Here is a 13,553-nt window from a genome sequence, read left to right on the forward strand (position 1 = left end):
TCTTCCACCTAGGCAGCCTACAGCCTGGAGGACTCAAAATTGAGTTCTCTAATTTCAAATAACCCCCCCCCTTCCCATCCCCCAACTCCCTTCCCAGCCTCTCCCTTCCCTTGCAATGGTCTCTGCCCCCAACTGGATTCATTCTGCCCATTGACCAAACTAGGTCGTACCCTCTACCTGTCTTCACCTATCCCCACCTGCCACACCCTTTATATGCAGCTCCTCCCACACCCACCCCCAGTCCTGAAGAAGAGTTATATCTGAAACACTGACTCTAATCCTGCTGATGCTGCCTGGCTTGCTGTGTCCTTCGAGCCTCCTGCCTGTCTGTTTTGGATCCAGTATCTGCAGGGTGTCTTTGTCTCTCAGGCTGCTTAAGGAAGTCATGGATAGCTTCAGCAGATAGCACTTTAAATCAAGATTGTATCCCCCTGAATCCCAGGGAGCTGTAGAAAGGTGGCATCACACCCTGAAGATCATGGGAAGACCATCCTGTCAGGATGACCTGAATGATTACGATAAAGGTATCCCATTTGTATTGTTCTCCATTCGAGATGCCCCAAATGAATCTACTCAGTTTAAACCCTTTGAGTTTATATTTGGATGTGATGTGACAGGGTCTTTGAAATTAATTAAAGAGAAACTGACAGGAACAAAGTCGAGATCTCACACTTGGATTATATATCAGAGGTGAGGGAGAGAGGAAATCAGGTTGGCGAGTTAGCTCAACAGCACCTGAAGAGGGCCCAGTGTAGAATGAAGCAGGTGTCAGTGAACATTCTGGAATTTGAATGTTTTCCCGTTGCAATGACTTATTAATATTATCACGAGTGATCAGAGATCCTTCCGAAGCAAGGTTTAGCGATCCTGATCAAATTGAGCAAAAGCTGAGCCAGGTAAACTATCTGGGAAAGATGCCGGATCGAAAAAAAAAAATCTGTATCGGGTCTGTCATGTGAAGATGTTGAAGCCTTATGATAATAGAGAGAAGGAAATGGAGGAACAGGTGTTAGTTACTGTCCCACAGAGTGCGGAATCCAATCCAGATGTCGTGGAGTTTGATGTGTCTCAAATTACATTCAAGAATGAGGGAGTCCTTGAGGAGTGGGATAGGTTAGTGAGCTGTGTCTTAGGAGCAAAGAACCCAGTTGAAAGGCTTGTTGCTGCAGGATGAGGACACATGCAGGAATAAGATGGGGAGGACTAATGCTATTGTACATGAGGTAGATGTAGGGAATGCTGTTCCGATAAAACAACACCCCTACAGACTTAATCCTTTCAAAGACACACAGGTCCAGAAGGAGGTGCATGTGATCCTCAATGAGGATATCATCGAACTGAGTCAGAGTGAGTGGAGTTCACCAATCGCCTAACTTCCCAAACCCGACGGGACTCAACAATTCTATGTGGATTATTGGAAGGTCAACGCTGTAACAAAATCAGACTCAAACCCAGAACCAAGATTGGAGGACAGCATAGAGAAAGTTGGGCAAACCAGTTACATCACAAAGTTAGACTTACTGCGTGGTATTAGCAGGTATCTTTATCAGTGAGAGTGAAATACATTTCTGCGTTTGTAACCCCACATGGGCTACATCAATTCAAAGTGATGTCCTTTGGAATGAAGAACGTACCCACTACATCCCAAAGACTCAGGAACAGACATTGGAAAGGTGGGTTAACAAACTGTACAGTCTGTCTGGATGGTGTAGTGATCTTTAGTGAGTCATGGAACGATCACATGGTACAGTTGGCAGAGCTCTTTGAGCGGTTCTCAGAAGCAAAACTGATAATAAACTTACAGAAAACAGGATGAGCGAAGGCAAAGGTGATGTTCTTGGGACAGAACATTGGTATTGGAAGATTGACCCGAAGAAAAACAAAGATGAAGGATACCGAGGAATTTCCACAACCAACCTTGAAGAAAGAGATGCTTTGATTTTTGGATGAAGCGGATTTTCCTGGAAGTTTGTTCCAACCTTCACCAGTGTAGTCTCACCGTTAACAGATTTGCTGAAGGAGAAGACAACATTTTGGTGGACAGATCAATGCCAGGAGGTATTGGACTATTTGAAAACAGTATTAACCACCGCACCAGTTTCAGCGACACCAACCTTTTTGAAACCCTTCAAACTGCAATCGATGTTAGTGACATTGGAGTTGGAACTGATACAGGAAGGTGAGGATGGTATTGAACTGCCAGTCAGTTACTTTTCAAAGAAACACAACACCCACCAGAGAAAATACTCAATGATTGTAAAGGAATTATTGAGTTTGGTACTGGCCTTACAAAGTTTTAATGTTAATGTCATGACAATGTGTCGGAGACGGTTGGGTACACAGATCACAATCCTCTTACATTCTTGGAATGATTTAAAGACAAGCAAATGAGACCATTTCATTGGGGTCTTGTGTTGCAGACTTTTAATTTCCACATTGTACATGTCGCGGGTTGTAACAATGTGACAGCAGATACAATAGCGAGAATTTAACGGATAAAGTATAGATAAGATTGAACAAATACTGATGTTTTGTACATTTTTATATGTATTTCATTGTAATTGGGTTAAGAATCAGGGGAAAATGAAACAATCTTTTCATTATAATGGTTCATAATATACTGCCTTCCAAAGGTGCACAAAACCAACACACCAGGACGTCCCATTGTATCGGGTAATGGGACCTTGTGTGAGAATCTCTCCGGCTATGTTGAAGGCATCTTGAAACCTATTGTACAGGAAATCCCTAGCTCCTGTCATGACACCACAGATTTTTTGTGGAAACTCAGAATCCACGGACCAGTCGAACCGGGAACGTTCCTCGTCACAATGGACATTTCCGCACTCTACACCAGCATCACCCACAATGATGGTATCGCAGCAACAGCCTCAGTACTCAACACCAACAACTGCTCATCTCCGAGCACCATCCTCTAACTCATCCACTTTATCCTCAATCACAACGTCTTCACCTTTGACAACCAGTTCTTCATCCAGATACATGGAACAGCCATGGGGACCACATTTGCACCCCAATATGCCAACATCTTCATGCACAGGTTTGAACAAGACTTCTTCTCTACGCAGAATCTCCAACCAACATTGTACACCAGGTACATTGATGACATTTCCTTCCTCTGGACCCATGGTGAGGAGTCACTGATAAAACTACACAGTGACTTCAACAAGTTTCATCCCACCATCAAACTCACCATGGACTACTCTCGACTATCTGTCTCATTCTTGGACACATGCATCTCCATCAAGGATGGACACCTCAGTATCACACTCTCCCGCAAACCCACAGACAACCTCACAATGCTACACTTCTCCAGCTTCCACCCAAAACATATTAAAACAGCTATCCCCTATGGACAAGCCCTACGCATACATCGGATTTGCTCAGATGAGAAGGAACATGACGGTCACCTGGAAGTACTCAGGGATGCCCGCACAAGAACGGGGTACGATGCCCAACTCATCAACCACCAGTTCTGACGTGCCACAGCAAGGAACCGTAATGACCTCCTCAGGAGACAGACACGTGCTGCAACCGACAGGGTACCCTTCGTTGTTCAGTAATTCCCAGGAGCTGAAAAACTACACCATGTTCCTCGTGACCTGCAACACATTATCAATGAGGATGAGCACCTCACCAAGACCTTCCCCACACCTCCAATGCTGACCTTTAAACAACCGCCAAACCTCAAACAGATCATTGTTCGTAGCAAACTGCCCGGCTCTCAGGACAACTCCAAACAACCCTGTCACGGTAGGCGCTGCAAGACGTGTCAGATTGTGGACATAGATACTACCATTACACGTGGGGTCACCTCCCACCTTGTATGTGACAGGTACTCATGTGACTCAGCCAACGTTGTCTATCTTATACGTTGCAGGCAAGGATGCCCGGAGGCATGGTACATTGGGGAAACCGAGCAAAGGCTACGACAACGGATGAATGGGCATCGCACAACAATCAACAGACAGGAGGGTTCCCTCCCAGTTGGGGAACACTTCAGTGGTCCAGGACATTCGACCTCAGACCTTCGGATGACCACCCTCCAAGGTGGACTTCGGGACAGCCAGCAGTGAAAAGTGGCCGAGCAGATGCTGATAGCTAAGTTCGGTACCCATAGGAAGGGCATCAACCGGGAACTTGGGTTCATGGCACGTTACAGGTGACCACCATTGCACTATAGACACACACACAAAGGCACTCCGATACACACACATACACAGGGACACACATATACACAGACACGCACACAGATACTCACACACACTCTTACAGACACACACACTCCCACAGGCATCCTGTCAGAGACTTAGACCACTCTACACTCATGCACACACATATATACACTCCCTCACAGACACTCACAACTTCCCACCCCAGACACACACACACACTCCCACACCCACACATGCACCCCCTCACAGATTTAAGACACTCTACGCTCAATACACACACGTATACACTCTCTCTCACACTCACAACCCCCACCCCAGACACACACACAGACAGACACAAAGACCCACATGCACACATATATTTTGTGGGGTGAATTTGTACTTGCAGAGTTACATTGTATTTTGCTCAAAAACTGCACACATTCATGTAGAACTCAGAGCTCAAAAACTGCATGAATTTATGTAAAACTCTGTTATCTCACTTTTTAGATTAGAATCAATCTCAACATCCTGTTATAGACAGAGAACACAGGAGACCGACACCTTCAACATATTGTCTAGCTAACACCATTGCTAACAGCTAACCTGAGAATGCAACTTTTAAAAAAAGGTTTTGTGATTTACACATGAAAGAAGTGAAACTATCACTGTATTCGAACAGATGAAAGACTCAACAGACAATCCAGGTGTGTTTCAATGTATTTCAGATACATCACACTGTAAATATTTGCTATAAATTCTGTGCCTTACAATTGTGTCCTCAACAATCACCTGATGAAGGAGCGACGCTCCGAAAGCTAGTGCTTCCAATTAAACCTGTTGGACGAGAACCTGGTGTTGTGTGATTTTTAACTTTGTACACCCCAGTCCAACACAGGGACCTCCAAACCATGTCCTGTTTGTGTCTGTGCTGGAGATTTTAATAACCTATCCTGAGTTCTGCACTCTTCTCTCTTCCTTTGATTCGGGTTCTCTAATTTGCCCTATAACTGAGCTCCCACCCCCCCACCCCACCCCACTAACTTACAGCATGGTGACAAACAGTGTGGAGTCCATTTAGCGGAATCCTACACACTGGCAGTAGTGGAGAGCTGAAGGTTTCTTCAGGCTCAGCTTTAAGGAGGCTGCTGGTGCAGACAGACCACAACTGAAAGAGCTGAACTTTAGAGAACCAGACAGAATAACCTTGTGACAAGATTCTACAAGGTGAAAACAACAGCTGAGGATTAAAGAAAAGAGCATTTCAGCCCTCATGGTTGAGTTTAAAACCCTGTCTACAGCCCTAGTTATGTGATTCACTTGGTCTCTGATCCCTCCAGACCAGGTCCTTTCTTTCCCAATACCGATGTCAATGTCTCAATTCAACCAGATTTCTCCCACACCAATTTTTGAGCCATGCATCTACCTGCTTAATCTTATCAACCCTGTGCTAATTAACTCATGGCTCAGGTAGTAATCCAGAGACTGCTACCTTTTTGGTCTTGTTATTTAGTTTCGCTCCTCGCTGTTAATACTCCCTTAGCAGACTGTCTGCCCTCGTGTTATCTATGTCATTGATACTACATGGACCACAACTACTGGATCTTTACCCGCCCACTGTGCAGCCCAGATGAGATATCCTGGACCCAAGCTCTGGGCAGGGAACACAACCATCGGGACTCTCAATCCTGGTCACAGAGAACAGTGTCTATGCCTTTAACTACACTATCCCCAGTTACAACAATATTTCTCTTCTCTTCCTCCACTTGAATGGCTCCCTGCACTGTGGTGCTGCAGTCAGCTCATTCTCCCTGCAGTCCCTATTCCCGTCCACTCAAAGGGAGCAAATATCTTGAACCTGGTTGACAAGGACAGGGGCTGAGGCTCCTGCAACTCTACCTCCTGGATCCCTCAACCTGTCTCACGCACAACTACACTCTCCTATCCCTGATTACATAACGCTTTTCAGCTCTTTCCTAACTTCCTGCACTCACTCTGCAGGACCTCATCCCTCTTTTTACCTATGTCATTGGGACCAATGTGCACAATGACCTCTGGCTTCATACCCTCCTCCGTAAGAATTTTGTGCAACAATTCAGAGATGTCCTTGACCCTGGAACCAAGGAGGGAACATACCATCCTGGAATCTCAAATGGGACCACAGAAATGCCCGCGTGTGTGCCCCAACTAGCGAGTCTCCCATCACTGTCACTTGTCTGGATGTTGACTGACCCTGATATACAACAGAGCCAGTTGTGGTGCCACAAACCCGTCTGCTGCTGTTATACTCCCCTCTGAGGCCAGCCTCCTCAACAATATCCAAAATGGTGTACCTGTTAGTAGGGTCTACCACACACTCTGCCCACTGTATGCTCCTCAGTGTGTCCAACTGCTGCTCCAACTGAACAATGTGGTCTGTGAGGAGCTGCAGCCGGTCACACTTCCTGCAAACATAGTCGTCAGGGCCACTGGACTGCTTCCTGATCTCCCACGTCTGGCAGGGGGAGCACACCATTGACCTAACGACTAGATTGGATGGGATTGAGGTTAACAAGGAGGAGGTGTCAGCAGTTCTGGAAAGTGTAAAAATAGGTAAGACCCCTGAGCTGGATGGGATTAATCCTAGGATTCTCTGGGAAGCCAGGGTGGAGATTGGCACTGATCTTTATGTCATCATTGTCTACAGGAATAGTGCCAGAAAACTGGATTACAGCAAATGTCGTTCCCTTGTTCAATAAGGGGAGTAGGGGCAGCCTTGGAAATTATAGACTCTCCCAGACCTGCAAAGGACCTCTGCTCTTTTACATCCTCAGGAGAATTCACACTCTCAACAAATGCTCATTCTCCACCATATCAGACATAAAATAATGTACCCACTCCCAGCACCTTTCCCTGCCAATGCAAGAAGTGCAAAACCTGCGTCCACACCTCCCCCCTCACCTCCATTCAAGGCCCCTAAGAAGCCTTCCACATCTAACAGAAATTTACCTGGACCTTCCACATACACCATCTACTGTATCCATTGCATCTGATGTGGTCTCCTCTACATCGGGAAAACAGGCCGCCAAATTGTGGAATGTTTCAGAGAACATCTCTGGGACACTCAAACCACCCCCACTGCCCTGTGACCCAACACTTTAACTCCCCCTACCACTCCACCAAGGACATGTCGGTCCTGGGCCTCCTCCATTGCCAAACCCTAACCACACAACACCTGGAGGAAGAACTCCTCACCTTCCGACTTGGGACCCTGCAACCACATGGGATTAATGTGGATTTCACCAGTTTCTTCATTTCCCCTCCCCCACCTTATCCCAGTCTCAAGCTTCCAATTCGGCACCGCCCTCTAGACCTGTCCATCTTTCTTCCCACCTATCCGCTCCACCCTCCTCTCCAATCTAATATCTTTCACCCCCACCTTCATCTTCCAATCACATTCCCAGCTGCCTTCCTCCCAGCCTCCTCCCCATTCCCATTTATCTCTCATCCCTTCCGGCCCACAAGTCTCATTCCTGATAAAGGGCTTATGCCTGAAACGTCAATTCTCCTGATCCTCGGATGCTGCCTGACTTGTTGGGCTTTTCCAGCACCATAGTCTCGACTCTGGTTTTCATTGAAGCATGTGGCTACAGAAGGCTGTCTTTCATCTCCTTTCAGTTACTTTGTGGTTAACGTATATCTTAGTTCTATTTCCTTGTGTTTGAACCATATACCTTAATAATTTTAACTAACAAAAATGAACCAATCAAAGTCTTAGAATTCAGTTGACATCCTGCACCTTGTGGGAATTTCTCTTCTCTTCCTCTGTATGAAAATTCATAACCTTTTCCCACTATTGTGGTTCTGTTCGCCGAGCTGGGAATTTGTGTTGCGCACGTTTTGTCCCCTGTCTCGGTGACATCCTCAGTGCTTGGGAGCCTCCTGTGAAACGCTTCTGTGATATTTCCTCCATCATTTATAGTGGTTTGTCTCTTTGGTTGTCACCTTTGTAATCATTAAAAACACAGAAATAGAGAACACACACCAGATCATCAACGCCACACTCACAGGAATCCGATTCACTAGAGAGGAAGAAAAGGACACCCAACTCCCATTCCTAGACGTGATGGTACAGAGAACACCGAACGGAGAATTCACCACAAAGGGATACAGGAAAGACACACACACAGACCAAGTCCTAAACTACGAAAGCAACCACCCCAACACACACAAACGAAGTTGCATCAAGACACTATTCAAAAGGGCCACAACACACTGCAGTACACCAGAACTGCAAAAAGAGGAAGAGGAACACCTATACAATGTATTCGCCAAAAACGGATACCTGCGCAATTTCATCAACAGATGCCTAAGGGAAAGACAATGGAATGAGGACATGCCACAACCCAAAAGACTAGCCACATGACCATACATCAAGAGCACTTCCAAACTGACAGCCAGACTACTGCGACCACGAGGACTCATAACAGCACACAAACCAACAGCCACTCTCAGACAACAACTCACCAGGGCGAAGGACCAGATACCCAGCATGAGCAAAACCAATGTAGTGTACAAAATCCCAAGCAAGGACTGCACAAAACACGACATAGGACAAACAGGAAGACAGCTAACGATCCGCATCCATGAACACCAACTAGCCACGAACCGACACGACCAGCTATCCTTAGTAGCCACACACTCAGATGACAAGCAACATGAATTTGACTGGGACAACACACTACTATTATAGGGCAAGCCAAACAGAGAACAGCCAGGGAATTCCTAGAGGCATGGCACTCATCCACAGATTCAATCAATAAGCACATCGACCTGGACCCAATATACCGGTCACTGCAGCGGACAGCTGGAACTGACAACTGGAAGCGGCAGATACAAATCACTACAAATGCCAGAGTAAAGATCACAGAAGCGCTTCACAGGAGGCTCCCAAGCACTGAGGATGTCACCTAGACAGGGGACGAAACGTCTGCAACACAAATGCCCAGCTTGGCGAACAGAACCACAACAACGAAAACCCGAGCTATAAATCTTCTCACAAACTTTGAACCTGTTCCCACTGGCCGAGCTCCAAGCCTCAAATTATTCTCCATTGTTTTGAAGTCCTCCTTCAAATACTTATCCTCGATTAAACTGCACCAAAGTTCATCTTGAAGCCCTGGTATCATTCTGGAGAATCTGTACCGTGACACTCCAAACAGTACGAAACCTGTATCTCTTGTTCTGGCACTGCCAGACCTAAGATCCTTTTCTCAATGGTTCCAGATCCCAATAGTAGAGAGATTAATTTTCCTGATAATATTTGACACAGAAACACTGCTCTCCTGAAAACCTACTGTCCTGGGAATTTTGATGTCAACATTTACAATGTAAAATGTCAACACAAACCTGTCCCTATCATGATACTCTCCTGCCTGTGACTTTAACGAGACATAGAGATCTACAGCACAGAAAAAGGCTCTGGCCCAGAGTAGGGACTGAATTCTATCTGTATTCTTTGAGTGAATTATAGTTCACTGATAACCCGACTTCAGTTAAAGACCACACTTGGATTTAATTTCACGTGGCAATGCTCCATGAGATGGATTAGTTCCACATCAGGTGCATCGATGTGCACTTTCTCACACCAACTGTGACAAATTGGGCACACCTATGACATAAATTACACTCTTGGAATTTTAATTCTGTAAGTATCCACTGTCTGTAGTGATCTTGTATTTGTAGCTGTGGCCCCAGTAGACACAATTCACATCTCTGAGCCAAAAGGTCATGAGTTCAAATCTCTCTCTAGAGATATGAGCACAGAGTCAAGGCTCAAAAACCTGAGGGAGTGCTGATTGTTGGAACTGCTGTCTTTCAGAAGAAAGTTAAAGCCAGATCTCATCTCCCCTTGGGTAAGCAATGGTTACCATGGAGCTATTCAAAGAAGAACCTGGAAGCTCTCAGCCAACAAATGATTACATTGCTGTTTGGGGGACATTGCTTTGCCCAAATTGACCGTCCTATTACCTCCACCAAAACAATAACTATACAACAAATATATTCACATAGTTCTGAAAGTTGCCTGATAAATGCAAATTATTCTCTCTCTCTCTCAGTGCTGCTTTTACAGGAGGCAGTATTTTTCAAATTCCTTCCAAGGTGGAGCTGCAGCATCCTCTAAAATGTTTTCCATTTTCAGAACGTTTCATTTCTTTCACAGGCCCACTTCCTGCCTTCCTGTCAGACCACTAGCTCCTACCTGCATGGTCACTTTCAAGCCTGCTCTCACCAAATCATACCACCCAGCCTTTCTCTGTTCCAGGCTTCCCATCACCATAACCTGCTTTCAGGCACTCTGCCCCACTGCATATCCCCTGATCGAGTACCCTCCCTCCCCCATGGATAGGGACTCGTGCTCCCTTGGTCTTTCATGTGAGGAACACCTTTATTCTGAAATACTTTCAGACTTCAGGTTGTGGGGCAAAGTCAGAAGGTTTTCTATAAAAACAGAATTTGAATCTTGGCTTCACAAACAACAGCAGAGAATAAAGAAACCATATCAAACCTTTAAATGAGGCCTTCGCAATGATTAATCGAATATCATTTGTAGTGAGATCTGTTTGTTTAGTAATCATCCTACAAACCTATTATTACTGAGGTTGGAGGGAGAAACAAGTCTTTGCTCATTCTGGTGAGCGACATTTATTAACTATTTACACTTTGTGCTTCAATAATTAGGGAACAACATTCTTAAAGTCTTGCAGACTCAATCTGAATTTTGAAAATGTCGCCTCTCACAGGCATCACTGATATTGTGTAGTATTGATTAGCATAACGAGACTTACACATTATCCTACATTGTTTAATTCAGAACAATTTTCAGTATAGGTTCAATTGTCACACCATTTGGGCAATGTGGATTATTGGCCATCTTCTTGTCCTTTTATTTGCAGGAAGCAGGACAAATCCAATCTAGTCCCCAATGTTCTGGATGTGACATGAGCGTGACTGTGTTGATGCCAAGGTGCCATTTGACAAAGCTGGCACAAAGTGCCCTGTCCAAACTGAAATCAGGAGGAATCAGGGGATAACTTTCTCTGGTTGGAGGTGTGATGGCTGGCTGTCACTCAGCGACTGTTCCTCTGCGACTGTCCTCGGACCAACCATCTGCTTCATCAATGATCTTCCCTCTATCATAAGGTCAGAAGTGGGGATGTTCACTGATGCTGGTGCAATGTTCACCACCATTCACATCATTGAAGCAGGTCATGGCCAAAGAAGCAAGAACTGGATAAATTCTTGTTCCTCTTGGATGCAGAGGTTGTGGGCTCCATAAGTATTTCTAGGAAGAGGCTTGGAGAGCTGTTGCAGTGCATCAAGCACACGGTACACACTCCAGCCAGATTATGCTGATGGTGGAGAGAATAAAAGTTTAAGTTGATGGATAGGTTATCAATGAAATGATCTGCTTTGCCCTGAGGTACCAAGCTATTAAATGTTGCTGCAGCTACATTGATCAAGAGAAGTAGATAGCACTCAAACACATGCTCGATATGTGCCTTGTTGATGGTGGTAACATTGGGAGTCAGAGGTGAGTCACTTGTGATCGAATTCCCAACTTGCTCCTGGAGCTATGATATATATGTGGCTGGCCCAGCTTTTGGTCAATGTCCCGGGATATTTATGAGGGATCTGTGTGTGTGATCTGTAAGGCTTGGATTGATAAATGTCAAGTAACATTTATATCACCTGAGTACCAATCTTCAACAAAAGGGAATTTAATGATCTGCCTTTGACATTCAATGTACCAAAAAATCCCACTCTTACAGACCACACCGACAGATCCCTCAGAAACACCCTTCCAGTCAGTGACAAAAAATCAATATTGGCCCTTTTTATCTCCCATTTATGTTCATCACAAACAGTATTTCTGTTTCCTAATTTCCAGTTTCATTTGGGGGTTTGAGTTCCTTTGTGATGTTTGTGGGGGTTTTAAGTCTCGAGCAGGTGAAATCACATGGAAAGCCAATGCTATTATTTTTGAGGTCACACCACATACCTTTTTTTATGGATGTAGGTTTATTATAATCCTTCTTACACCCACTCCATCCTCCCTTAAGCTATGTTTTCTGAGCAGTTGGAAACTCAATGAAGCCGTCGGATCTTGCATTTATTTTTATTGATGTAACATCTTTACTTAGAACGGTTAGTTTGTGGAACTCACTACCAGAGGGGATACATGAGGTGAATAACATTGCTGCATCTAAGAGGAAAGCTAGATCAACACATGAGGGAGAAGGAATAGAAGGAGACATTGATCGGGTGAGATGAAGGAGCGTGGGAATAGGCTCATGTGGAACATGGACATTGACGTTGGTCAGTTGTGTCATGTGACCTATTTCTGTGCAGTACATTCGGCATAATTCCTTGTAAATTGTCTCCCTTTTATTCTACCTGTCCTCTGCTACGTTTCAGCACAAATGTGTAATTATCCTCAGTAACTTCCCTGAAATAATCCCCTAACATGGCTCCTATTCATACACCCATCAAAGATATTTCCAAACAATGTGTCCATTGCCATTTTCAAGTGGCTGTAGCTCCCTCATGCAGCGTGCCAGAGTGACCTCTTGAACCTGGCCTCAACCTTTAACCTCCTTCTCCATAAAACTCCTACGTGAGGAATAAGAGAATGATCAGGGAGAAGGGAGGGCCAATCAGTGACAGTGTAGGATACTTGTGCGTGGAGTATGAGCAGAAAAGGGAAACCTTAAATTAGTTTTTTGCTTTGGTTTTCACTACAGAAAGGGACCTTATTGTGAATGAGAACTTTGAGGAGCCAGGATATAGGCTTGAACAGATCGAGATAGATGAAGTTGATGTGTTGGACATTTTGGTGAACATTAAGATTGATGAGTCCCCAGGGTCAGACCAGATTTAACCTCGGTTGCTCTGGGAAGTGAGAAAGGAGGTTGCTAGGCCGTTCGTGAAGATCTTTGCTTCCTCACTCTCCACACAGTAATACTGGAGGATTGGAGGGAGGCAAATGTTCCTCTTTTCAAGAAGGGTAAGAGGGAAATCCCTGGCAATTACAGACCAGTCAATCTTACATCTGGTCAGCAAGATTTTTGAAGGAGTTCTGAGGGATAGGATTTATGACTATTTGGAAAAGCATAGCATGATTAAAGGGAGTCAGCATGGCTTTGTGAGGGGCAGGTTGAGCCTATTTAATCTAATTGAGTTCTTTGAGCAGATGACAAGACATGTCGACGAAGGTCGAGCAGTGGATGTGGTGTACATGGACTTCAGCAAGGCACTTGGTAAGGTTCCCTATGGTAGGCTCATTCATAAAGTCAGGAAGTATGGGATACAGGGAGATTTGGTGATCTGGATTCAGAATTG

This window comes from Chiloscyllium punctatum, chromosome 42 (assembly GCF_047496795.1).
Source record: "Chiloscyllium punctatum isolate Juve2018m chromosome 42, sChiPun1.3, whole genome shotgun sequence".
Taxonomy (NCBI): Eukaryota; Metazoa; Chordata; class Chondrichthyes; order Orectolobiformes; family Hemiscylliidae; genus Chiloscyllium; species Chiloscyllium punctatum.